Here is a 12,690-nt window from a genome sequence, read left to right as displayed (position 1 = left end):
TGGCAGGGGGATTCTTAACCACTGCGCCACCAGGGAAACCCTGAGCCTGTGTTTTTTAACTCTTGTTCTAAACTGCCTCAGTGAGGTGGTGAGACTTCATTAGGGCCAGATCCATGTGTCTGTGTATCCCTTTAAAATTTTTTTTTATTGAAGTATAGTTGATTTACAGTGTTGTGTTATGTGTACTCCTTTTATATACCTTATGGAGAGTGTACTGAGGATTGTCTCCCTGACAACCAGCACAAAGCCTGGCATGCAGTAATTGTTCAACATTTGAACATTTGATGAATATTTGAATGTGGTAAAAACTAACAGCCTAATGATGAACCATACATAATGATTTTTAAAAATCTAATTAAATTCAACAAGGTCATATAGTTGAAACTAATCTGCGCCAGGAGTCAGGACTATTTCTCTGAAAAAAATTGCTTTCAGTTAAATGTAGTGTTGGAGGTTCTAGCCAGTGTGATAAAACCAGATAAAGAAAAATTTTAAAAGGCATTACATTGGAAAGAAAGAACACTGTATTTGCAGACAAAAATACTTTAGAATACTACAAAAAAAAATCTACTAGAACTAGAAGTGAGTTTCGAAGGATACCAAGTCAGTATATAAAAATCAGTTTAGGGGCTTCCCTGGTGGCGCAGTGGTTGAGAGTCCACCTGCCGATGCAGGGGACACGGGTTCATGTCCTGGTCCGGGAAGATCCCACATGCTGCAGAGCGGCTGGGCCCGTGAGCCATGGCCGCTGAGCCTGTGCGTCCAGAGCCTATGCTCCGCAACGGGAGAGGCCACAACAGTGAGAGGCCCGCGTATTGCCAAAAAAAAAAAAAAAAATCAGTTTATTTCTCTATAGTAATAATGAAAAATTAGACTTTGAAATGTTTTAAATACCATTTAGCAGCAAAAAAACCTCAAAACAAACACACACATACACAAACTTAGGGATACATTTCACCAAAATGTGAAAGACATATAAATTGAAAACTCTGAAATATTGTGAGAGAAATTAATGATCTAAATACAGAGATATATCATGTTCATGGATCAGAAGATTCAATCACTTTAAAATGTCATTTTTCTCTGAATTGATCTATAGACTTAGGGCAAGTTCAATAAAAATCATAGCAGGTTCATTTTGTGGGAATTACCAAGCTGATTCTAAAATTTCTATGAAAATGCTACCTAGAGTAGCCCAAACTTTGATCAAGAAAAACAAAGTTGAGGGACTTAGACTACCGGACTTCAAGACTTTGTAAGAGACACAGTAATCAACACAGTGTGGTACTGGTGTAAAGACAGGCAAATAGAGCAATGTAACAGAACAGAGTGCAGAGACAGACCTACACAAATATGGTCAATTGATTTTCAAGAAATATGCCAAAGCATGTCAATGGGGGAAGGATAATCTTTTCAACAAATGATGCTGGAACAACTGGATAGCATATGCTAAAAATAAAAATAAAGAAAAGAATCTTGATCCTGTCCTCATAGCATATGCAAAAATTAACTAAAAATGGATCATAAATCTAAATTTAAGTGCTAAAATTATAAACCTTATAGAAGAGAACATAGGAGAAAAATCTTAGTGACCATGGATTTAGCAAAGATTAAGAAAACGGCACAAAAAGCACAATCCATAAAAGGAAAAAAATTACATGTAATAAGTTTCACTTCCTCAAAATTAAAACTTCTGCTTTTCAAAACACACTTAAGAAAATGAAAAGGTGAGCCCCAGATTGGGAGAAAGTATTTGCAAAACATATATTTGACAAAGGACTTCTAACTAGAATATATAAAGAAATGTTACAATTCAATAAGAAGACAACCAATTTTTTTAAGTGGACAAAATATTTAAATAGGCACTTCACCAAAGAAAATATATGGATGACAAAATAAGCACACAAAAAGATGCTCAACATCATTATCATTAGGGAAATGCAAATTAGAAGTACAATGAGATATCACTGCACACCCTAGTTATTAGAATGGCTAAAATTAAAAAGACTGATCATATAAAGTGTTGGCAAGGATGTGGAACAACTGGAATTCTCATATACTGCTTGTTGGGAATGTAAAATGATACAACTTTTTTGGGAAAAAGTTTGGCCATTTTTAAAAGAGCTACATACACGTACCATATAATCCAGCCATTCCACTCCTAGGTATTTACCCACAAAGACTCATACATGAATTCATAGCAGCATTATTTGTAATAGGCCCAAACTGGAAACAACCCAAATGTCCTTCAACAGGTGAATGGAAAACAAACTATGGTTTATCCACATAATGGCATACTCCTCAGGAATAAAAGCAATGAGCAACTGATATACTCAACAACATGGATGACTCTCAAAGTAATTATTCTGAGTGAAAGAAACCAGACTAAAAAACAATTCATGCTGTGTGATTCCATTGATATAAAATTCTAGAGGATCCAAACTATAGTGACACAAAGGTCAGTGGTTTCTTGGGCTGGGGACGAAAAGGTGCCAGGGTAGAGATGAGTGGGAGGGTGGTGTTACTTAGGAGCAGGAGGAAACTTTTTGGGGTGATAGATATGTTCATTTTCTTAATTATAGTGATGGTTTCATAGGTGTATACATGTGTCAAAACTTCTCAAATTGTACTCTTCTATCATGTGCAGTTTATTATATGCCAATTATACCTTAATGATATTGGGGAAAAAAGACATAGCTATTAAAATTTTAAGAGGCTTTATATTTCAGACTGATCTGAGCCTGGGAATCAGGAAAATCACTCTGCAAATTGCCTTCAATTTTATAAACTGGGGGGACTTCCCTTGGTGGTGCAGTGGTTAAGAATCCACCTCCCAATGCAGGGGACATGGGTTTGATCCCTGGTCAGGGAACTAGATCCCACACTCATGCCACAACTAAGTAGCCCCCAAGCTGCAACTAAGGAGCCTATCAGCCTCAACTAAGGAGCACATGTGCCACAATGAAGGAGCCCACAAGCCACAACAAAGGAGCCCACGAGCCGCAACTAAGGAGCCTGCCTGCTGCAACTAAGACCTGGGGCAACTGAAAAGAAAAAAGGTTTTTAATTTAATTTTATTAAAAAAATTTTTTTTTCTTTTTGGCTGCGTTGGGTCTTCATTGCTGCGCGTGGGCTTTCTCTAGTTGTGGCAAGTGGGGGCTACTCTTCGTTGTGGTGCACAGGCTTCTCATTGCAGTGGCTTTTCTTGTGGAGCACGGGCTCTAGGAGCATGGCCTTCAGTAGTTGCAGCATATGGGCTCAGTAGTTGCGGCACGTGGACCCTAGAGTGCATGGGCTTCAGTAGTTGTGGTGCGTGGGCTCAGTAGTTGGGCGCAAGGGGTTAGTTGCTCTGCGGCATGTGGGATCTTCCCAGACCAGGGATCAAACCCGGATCAGGGATCATCCCTGCACTGACAGGTGGATTCTTAACCACTGCGCCACCAGGGAAGTCCAAAAAAAAATTTTTTTTTGTAAAACAGGGCCAGTACTCTTCTATACCTCATGGACAGTATAGTGAGGATTAGACTATAGGCAAGACTACAAAACTAAAATATTTAAAAATTAGTATTAAATTAGTGTTATTATTGACATCTCTAGATAGTTCTTTCTCATCACTACAGCTTTTTTCTTAACTTTGCACAAGCATAATGAATTAGCTAGAATGTAAGACAATAGGACAGTAATAAGGATTATCTTAAAAACCATAATAGAAGAGGTTAGGATTCTCTCTGGAATAGGACTTAATGAAGTTGTTTTGTAGCAAGATAAGGAAGCCTTTATTTTTCTTTCATATATAGAAAAAGTGTAGGAAAAATGTTTGTAGGAAACCATAAATATTAACAGTTATGGGGGGAGGGAGAAATTAGGAGTTTGGGATTAACAGATACACACTACTAAATATAAAATAGATAAACAACAAGGTCCAACTGTATTCAATATCTTGTAATAACCTGTAGTGGAAAAGAATCTGAATATATATATCACTGAATCACTATGCTGTACACCTGAAACTAACACAACCTTGTAAATCAACTATAATTTTTTTTTTTTTTTTTTTTGCGGTATGCGGGCCTCTCACTGTTGTGGCCTCTCCCGTTGCGGAGCACAGGCTCCGGACGCACAGGCTCAGCGGCCATGGCTCACGGGCCCAGCCGCTCCGCGGCATGTGGGATCTTCCCGGACCGGGGCACGAACCCGTGTCCCCTGCATCGGCAGGCAGACTCTCAACCACTGCGCCACCAGGGAAGCTCCAACTATAATTTTAAGAAAAACTTTAAAGAAGAGTTATGGGAGAAGAAACCTCTAAGGTAATCCTTTTATAAGAAGGATCCTTTTATAATGAATTTTGCAATTTGTAATGTGTATTCAGATTGTCATAGTTTATATAGGTATTTTCCAGTTAAAGCACAGAGGCTTCAATAAAATTGTAGTAAACACAGTCTTGTAGTGAAGACCAGGAAAATTTGAGAGACTTTTGAAATACTTTTCTAGGAAAGTATGTCCAATGTCTCCTGCTTTTTGTAAGGTCACTAAACATCTGTGACAGGACTGTGGGAATATATGAGGAAGGCGTTCAGTGGCTATGGATTGTAAACATTTTTAACTTCCTGTATGTAATTCATAAAATCATAAAGTCGAAAGAACTGTCTAGTAAATCATCTGGACTAACATTTTTCTTTTATAGATGAGGAAACTGAGATCCAAAGGTGGGAAATGATTCAACTAAGGACTACAGAGCAAGTTAACTAAGCTGGGTTAGAATCCAGATTTTCTGGCCACTAGTCTAGTGCTTTTCCCTCACAATGTACTGCTTTCAGTCTAATTACTGCTTTTAATTAGATCAGTGTAGAATACGGAGGAACAACGAGTCACCTACAGTTGAGATGAAAGCATCATCTTCCAGGATGCTGCACTTTGAGGTTTTTACATCTGATTGATCCCTCCTCTCAGGCTGCTGCTTCTCAAGCTCTGGCCTCAGCCCTCTGCTTTTATTTGTTAAACATTTGGAGAGCTCATGCACTCCTAGCTTCAATTATCACCTGTATACAGATGATTCTCAAATCAACATTGCCAATTGTTAACTTTCATTGGTGTATCAATCCTGTACTTCCCTAATTACATAGGGTATCTCCCATAGGAATGAATACCACAGTAATGGCACCTGAACTCAACAATTTCTATATCAAAGTGGCCTCAATATTCCTTCTGGTCTCCCAGGCTCAATCATATGAAGAGATTTCTTTCTGTCTCCTAAAGCATTCTGTCATGGTATCCTGTACATTCTTTAAAATTTCTTCTCATTTTTTTAATCCTTTTTTTTTGAGTTCTTAGTGTTCTCTATATATTATCTCCTGTAAGCCTCACAATGGTCCTAAAAGACAGATTTTAAAGCTACTAAGATCATCTCAATTTTACAGAAGAGAAAAGAGTCCTAGAGAGGTGAAATAACTTGCCCAAGTTCATATAGTGCATACATGGCAGAGCAGGGATTCAAACCCACTGTCCGATTTCAGAACCTCCTGTTTTAGCGACTGTATTTTACTATTGGGTTTAACCCATTCTTGTTTATTCCTATCATCTCAGTCTAAGTTCCATGTTAGATCCACATCCACAGATAGATTAGTATACCTTAGCCGACCAACCTATCCTGAAACATATTTATTCAGTCTATCTTGTATCTTGCTGCCAGACCAAGCAACTTAAAATATTATCTTTTAAGTCTACACCATTAAGGAGCTGGTACTCAATATTAAGCCAGAGCAGGTCAACAAAATGGGCCTTAGTGTTTGGGAACTGTTTTAAATAGATGAATTTACCACCCCATTGCCCCAAAGATCTATCTGGATCTTGGGGAGAGTCAGCTCTGTATACTATCTACTCCCAGCGTTATCCGGTCAATCCAAGCCACCTCCGAGCACTCTCCCCAACAATCCTTCATCACGATGTTCTGTGATCACTGATCTTAACACAACTTTTCATGGCCCACCTACCTTTGTCATAACTCATCCCTCACCTTAAGTAAGCTTCTTCTCTGCCTCAGCCATCTCAGTTTGACCCTAGGAATTCCCGTTTTCCTGCCAACAACTCCTCTGCCATTTTCTGCTTTTTCTTTGAACACTTTCTAGCCTACTGAAACCAGAGGAATCCACTTCCCTGACAACCTTTTTTGGCTAAGAGGCAAGTTAACATTCTCTTCCCTAGCTGTCAGATCCTTTCACAACAATGTTTTACTTCCAGCAATTAGCTGTCTCAGTTCCTTTAAGCTCTTCCCTCTGGAAGTCTGTTTTTTCCTAAACCAGCTGGGCCTAATAATACTACAGATGAAAGAAGTCATGTTTCTCCTTGTGCAAATGTGAGCCTCCAACCTTACCATTATCACGCATAGTCCAAGGAAGGATCAATCCAATGCATACAGACCGGGCTGGGGGAAATGAAGGGAGAAAGTTCAAGAACAACATAGAGATTACTTGCTCCAATACTGGAAGCTCTTCACCTTGTTTTTTTGGGGTCCTTGTTGTCAGAGAGACAGACTAACGGGAAATGACAAAGTCTATCCCAGGAGAGCAAAACCCAGGTCAGTTTATCACTCTGCTACATGGAAAACAAGGATTAGAAGCAGCTGGTCCATAATTACATTTCCCAGATTATGTAAAAAAGGTCTTTTTACAGATAGTAAATTTGTACTAATTTGTTTTGGATTAGGATCCAAACAATCCTTCCTCACTATGTCCTGTGATCACTGATCTCAGCGTAGCCCTTTATGGCCTCTCATTGCATTTGATCATTAAATTTTAAGGTTTTTAAAATTTAGAACAGTCTGTCTCTCCTGCTTTTTTCATACTATCAACTTGTTACAAAAACTGGGTGTGTTAGGGTTCAACTGGAGAAACAGAGCAAGTAGGAAGTATAAACTAAGAAGTTTATTGCAAGGAATTGATTTAGTGGTCGGGGCTATTGGGCTTAGCTGGAAATCCATACAGCAAGCTGTCAGGAAGGGCAGGCTGGAGCTCTTGGGCGTGAGTGGAAACCACCACACTCAGAATTTCTTCTGGGAAGCCTCAGTTTTGCTCTTAAATTCTTTCAGCTGGTTGAATCAGACCTACCCAGATTATCTAGGATAATCTCCCTTACCTGAAGCCAACTGATTACAGACTTGAATTACATTTACAAAATACCTTCACAGCAACACTTAGGTGAGTGTTTGATTGAATAACAAGGGACCAAGGTTTAGCTACCTAAGCGCATAAGGACTATCACTCTGGGTCAGTGGTTGGTTGTATAGACTCTCCCTACATTCTGGATTTATCTGTTTTCTTCCATTTACCTTGTTCCCTTTTCTTGCCATATTTCCCATATATGCAGTTTGGCTTTAGAGGCTTGATTTGTTTCATGTTCAACTGTTTTGGCAGGAATACTTCATAGGTTGTGCTGTGTGCTTCATGCTGCATCACATCAGGAGGCCCATGATATCTGCTTTATTAAGACTGATCACTGGGGTCCCCATCAATATTTCACCTAATGCCTTTATCCATTATGGTGGTAGTCTGAATCCATTTTATTAGGGATTACAAAACTAGGGTGATTTTCTAATTATCAGAACTTAGTAACATCACTTCTGTAAAAAACTTTCCCTTATGAACCAAGGCTATTTGGTTACACTGAAATACTTCCATACGGGAAAGACAGGAGAAATACCAAATTCTTTCCTCTTAAGGAGTTGGTACCTAGTTACTTGCAATTGTGTCCAATGTGTGGAATTTTAACGTTTTTAGTATAATTATGAATTCATGGGTTTTATATATTTGATCAATTACATTTATTATTACTTTTGATATTTATATTGTCCCATATTTAGCCAATGGTAGTCACAGTGTATGGTCCTTTTGACAAGACTTTTATAGCTTGCTTACATTCTGGTCCCTGGCTTATCTTCTATATTTCCTGCTCCAGATCTGGAACTACCATTCCTTCAAGGAATTCTGGATCCTTTTACTGGGGAATGGTATGTAGAGGTCCAATCTGGTTGCTAGATAGATCCATAGCTATTGGATTGTCATTACTTCTAGTCCTTTTCAGTAGACAGAACTAGGGAAATTGAAAAGAAAATAACAATCTAGAGTTCATACTGATATTCCTAATTTAAATTTAATATTACAAGATTTTAAATCTTGATCAAGAAAATAACAATCTAGAGTTCATACTGATATTCCTAATTTAAATTTAATATTACAAGATTTTAAATCTTGATCAGTCTCTTCATGTACTAGTACTGCATTGTTTTAATTATAGGGGCTTTATAATATGTTTTAATATCTGGTTGGGATAACCTCCTCCTCTGTTGCTCTTTTTTTCCTCTATGGAGAGAACTCATCTGAAGGGAAAAGGAAGCCAGGCCATTATGAATGATTGCCTAATAAAGCCTTTGTCATGGGATGGAGAGTAGGCTGGAATGAGGTGATTTTAAGTAGATTTTATCCATGAACCAATTCCCATGGAATCAAGTCCATGTCATAGATTTATAGAGGGATGTTAATAAAAGCTGCAACAGCTGTCTGCACTAAAAAGTCAGTATATTAGGTTATGGTAAGTACTGGTTTGGTCCATTTCAAATGGATTTAATCACAAATGGAGAGAGAAGCACAAATCATCCACTTGTTTCACACTAGGGTTACTAGATAAAATACAGGATGCCCAGTTAAATTTGAATTTCAGGTATACAACAGATTTTTTGTGTGTGTAACTATGTCCCAAATGTTACTTCACACAAATAACTGGGACTAAAATATTATTTATTGTTTACCAGAAATTCAAATTTAACTGGGCATCCTGGCGTTTGTTTTGCTAAATCCAGCAAGCCTACCCAGCACATTCCTTAGCTTTGGTACATCAGGGATTCCAGTGCATCAGCACTGGTGTCAGGCAACTGCAATAATAGCTGGTAGAGATGGCAGTGCCTGCAGAATTTTGTGGTGACTAGAGGAAAAAGCAGCAGTCTCTAGTAGACAAGGTGTCATCAAGAGAAGTAGCATTGCTGGTAGATGCCATGGAGGATATTACCAGGGAAGCAGCAGCAGAGTCTGGCAAAGTCAGAGGTGTCTTGTTGGTGTGGCCGTTCCCCGAGGAAACAGAAGCAGTACTCAGTAGAGACTGTGGTGCCTGGTAGATTTATTGATAACTAAAGGAAACAGTCATGGTGCTTGGTGGGAAAAGGAAGAAACAAGCAGAAGTGGCCAGAGTGCCTAATGGAAAATATGATAGCACTTACTGGAGTGGAATTAGACCAAGAGCAGTGGGAAAAGACTTAGTGCCAGGTGGAAGGTGACCATACTTGCTCGTGAACACATCTGAGTTGCCTGCTTCTGGATAATCATGGAGGGTTACTTTTTTTTTTTTTTTTTTCAAGGAGTAGGATTCTGCTTCAACAGAGCCAGATAAATGCAGATTGCATTGGTGCTTCCCAAGCCCTCATTCTAGAAAAGGAGAATAAAGGAAGTATAGATAGTGTAACAAGGATAATGATCTCTGCCTCTACCCACACTTTATTTATATCAGCCAATAAACCCCAATGCAGGGCTCTCTGTGGAAGCTGCTTTGGGCATAGGGCTTAAAGCTGGAGGCCGAAATACTATCCAAAAAAGGATGCAACAGGAGCCACAAGTCCACTTATCTAACCACATATATAGTGTGGAAGTGATGGATGAGGATGGCTACAGTGCCTTTAGGGACCAGGCCATGCCAGGGTCTGAGGCAGAAAGCTGACAGTTGAGTGCCATGAATAAGTCCTGAGCTTAAATGCAGAATAACTCCACTCACCAGTAAAATAAGGCCTACTAGAGGTCCTGGCCTTTATCAATCAGGTTAGCAATGACTCTTCCCATGAGGGGGTATTAAAAAGGGGACATACAGAGGTGGGAGCAAGGATGGGAATATTCTCTTGCTTCCAGTAAAGTTTGAAGTGTTCCCCAGCTCTGGCTGGCACCACATGACATTTCTCCCCATGCAGTTGCAGGCTACCCAGCTTACTCACTGAAGTATCATTGTGTCATTTTCACTGAGCATCTTAGTGCTTTGATCTACCTGCACTTGGATTTCAGACATAGGTCAAGATCTCCCACAGACAAAGCCATATTTCTGTCCACACTGGCATCAGGTTTGCCTCTTGCCTCTGCCTAGACACTAGTCAATACCCATGGTGAGTTCACATCATCTCTGATGTCTAACAGTGGCATATGCCTCATTCCACCCCCCTTTCCAGATTTATAACCCAAGCATAGTTTCCATGCTGCATCTTCAGATTTAGACATCTCCTCCCCATACCTCTACTACATAGAAGTTCCACTTGATAGTACATCTTTAATAGAATCTTTTAAGAAATCTACTAGTGGAGAAAACATGATGTGATTTTAAGATATTTTGCTATGATACTGTAGCTTTATGCAGTTTTGTAACATCCAAGTCTTTGTTATTACTATTATTTACAATTTTAGCTTTTGATGAAATGATAATCTTCATAGGTAAAAGAATATGCACAACATAGTATTCTATTAGGTATTTTGATATTCATAGAGATTTTACTTTTAACTGATTTTGTCTTTTTTTTTTTGATCACAGAAGAATGTCTTCAACTTACCTGGAGACAAAAACCCAAACAAAATAACAACAATGATTGGAGTAGTTAAAAAAAAAAAGTCCGGAGATGCCCCCAAATGGTCCTAATTTCTAGAAAATCTCAGAATTTAGTATGCAGAATTTCAGGCTGCCAAGAAAGCACCCTAGGCTTCAAAGACTAAAGTAAAAGTCTAGAGACCGAGGAGCCAAATTTTGCCTATATTTATTGGTTTTGTGGTTGCCGAGGGAGCTCAACTTTCTTTAACTTGACCACAGTCCAAAACACTGCAGTTTCCTTGTTACAATAAATATTAATATGAGATTACTCATAGAGGTGAGTCAATGGCCAACTCATAAAGTTCAAGTACAATAGCCTTTATGTATTCTTCTGGCTTGTTCACAAATGCATTCTAAACCAAGAAAAAAGTCATCAGGAAGAACAATATTTGGGTGGTCAGGAACCATTGGCCCTGTATTGAATGATCTTAACACTCAATACAGAGAGCTGGATAAAGGTATTGACTTGGAGCTCATGAAATCCGAACAAGTGTATGCATTCATTCATTCAGCATTTACTGAGAGAGCCAGCTATGTGTGTGCTAATACATACATATAGTACCCTCAGGTCCAGGCACAGAATGCCTAAAACCCTTGTAATTTCCTAAGTGACAAAAGCACTAGGAACATCTTTTGTTCTAATATTTTGTTTTTGACCGTGGTTCCTGACACAGAGTTCCTAAATCCCTCGGAATTTTCTCCTAGGTGATAGCCGTGCCTTTTGTTCTAATGAGGTGACTCTTGGTAGGCTTCTAGATGGTAGCTGGTCATCAGAAAGACTAAGTCACAATCAGAAGCTTGGAACTTTCAGCCACACCCCCATTCTCCAGAGGGACTGGAAATGGACTTAATGAGTGATCATGCCTATGTGATGAAGCCTCTATAAAAATCCCCAAAGGGGCTTCCCTGGTGGCGCAGTGGTTGAGAGACCGCCTGCCGATGCAGGGGACACGGGTTCGTGCCCCGGTCCGGGAGGATCCCGCATACCGCGGAGCGGCTGGGCCCGTGGGCCATGGCCGCTGAGCCTGCGCGTCTGGAGCCTGTGCTCTGCAACGGGAGAGGCCACAGCAGTGAGAGGCCCGCGTACCGCAAAAAAAAAAATCCCCAAAGTGCAGAGTTCAGAGAGCTTCTAGGTTGGTGACACCTGTAGGTGCTGGTAGCGTGGTGCACCTGGGGATGGCATAGAAGCTGTGTGCACCTTCCCACATACCTTGTCCTGTGCATCCCTTCCATCTGGATGTGCATCTGTATCCTTTATCACATCCCTTTAGATAAACTGGTAAACAGCAAACTGTTTTCCTGAGTTCCGTGAGCCATCCTAGTAAATTGATCACCTGAGCAAGGGGTCATGGGAACCTCTGCTTTATAGCCAGTGGTTTAGAAGCATGGGTAACAACCTGGAATTTGATTGGTGTCTGAAGTAGGAGGGAGGGGCAGGCTCATAGAACTGAACCCTTAACCTGTGGCCTCTGACACAATCTCCAGGTGGACTGCGTCAGAATTGTGTTAACTTGTAGGATACCCAGCTGGTGTCCCAGAGAAATGCTTGTTGTGGAGAAAACCTCACACATATCTGATGTCAGAAGTGCTGTGAGTGTGGCAATAGTGTGAGAGTAAAGGAAAGACACACAGGAAGAAGACTGAGTTTTTCTAACATAAGTAGCAATAATACCGCGTGGCATATGCTAACATAGATATACAAGTTGCAAAGAGAAGGAATGAGAAGAATCATTAACGTCGTGGGGGGCAGCCTTCTAAAATGACTCCCAGTGATCCCCCACCTCCTGGTATTTATTCATGTCCTCGTATAATCCCCTCCTCTTAAGTGTGAGGTGGGCATAGTAGTTTGCTTATAATGAATAGAATATGGCAAAAGTAATAGGATATCACTTCCAAGATTAGGTGTAAAAGATGATTTCATCTTACTAGCACACTCTCTGACTCTTCAGCCTTGCTGGCTGTGATGAAGCAAGTTGCCATTCTGTGAGCTGCCCCAATAGCGAGTTCCACATGGGAAAGTGCCGA

The sequence above is a fragment of the Delphinapterus leucas genome, chromosome 7 (assembly GCF_059928025.1).
Source record: "Delphinapterus leucas isolate spDelLeu-1000000601 "Yukka" chromosome 7, BTC_Dleu_Yukka2, whole genome shotgun sequence".
In the NCBI taxonomy this organism is placed as follows: Eukaryota; Metazoa; Chordata; class Mammalia; order Artiodactyla; family Monodontidae; genus Delphinapterus; species Delphinapterus leucas.
Note: the sequence above shows the minus strand (reverse complement) of the source record.